Here is a 916-nt window from a genome sequence, read left to right on the forward strand (position 1 = left end):
ACCCAGACTATTGGATGTCATGATTATTATCCCTATTTCACAGATTGGGACATTGAGGTCTGAGATGTAAAAGAATCTACCCAAAATCATCCAGTTGGTAAGGAATACAACCAGGACACAAAACCCAGGTCTGTCTGATTCCATTGGCCCCACTTTTTTTTCCTTCTCTTCTCTTCTCTTTTTTCTTTTCTTTCCCCTTTTTTTTTAAAAATTATCCCTTTATCAGTGGAAGACAGTTTTTATTTCTTCCGAAGCTCCCTGGAGATGCTCTCTGCATATATATTCCTATCTTACTCAAAACGGGGGCTCTATGTTCTACTCTCCACCTGGCGTTTTCCCCTTAACAACACATCGTGAAGACGGTTCCAAACCAGCACGTACAGCTTTGCCTCATCGCTCCTCATCTGCGCGGTGTTCTGTGCGTAGGGCCGCACAGAGTCTTTCGATCAGCCTCCTATAAACGATCCCTTAGGTGGGCTCCAGAGATTTCTAACCCCAAATACCGCGAATGCCAACGCTCACACCCTGCCCGCCCTGCGGATGCCTCTTGTCAAACAACGTGGCCACGTCTTCCCCCGGGCTCCGTGTCTACAAGCCCTTCCGGTCCCCACTGCAGCCTGTGATCCTTCCGTTGGAGACGGGCGGAGTGCCTGCTCTCCGTCTCTTCTGGCGTGGGGTGAAGGGTCCGCCGGTCCCTTTGTCCTCCTCCTCCGGACAGGGCTCCGTGCAGACCCCCACGCCCAGCCCCCGGGGAAGACCCGCCTGCTCCCTTGGAAGAAGGAACTCCCCTCTGCCCCCCATTTCCCCCCCCTGCTCCCCATCTCCCCCCCACCCCCACTCCCCCTGCCCCCATCTCCCCCCCACCCCCACTCCCCTTGCCCCCCATCTCTCCCCCACTCCCCTTGCCCCCATCTCC

This window comes from Hyaena hyaena, unplaced genomic scaffold (assembly GCF_003009895.1).
Source record: "Hyaena hyaena isolate Hyena2069 unplaced genomic scaffold, ASM300989v1 scaffold_124, whole genome shotgun sequence".
Taxonomy (NCBI): Eukaryota; Metazoa; Chordata; class Mammalia; order Carnivora; family Hyaenidae; genus Hyaena; species Hyaena hyaena.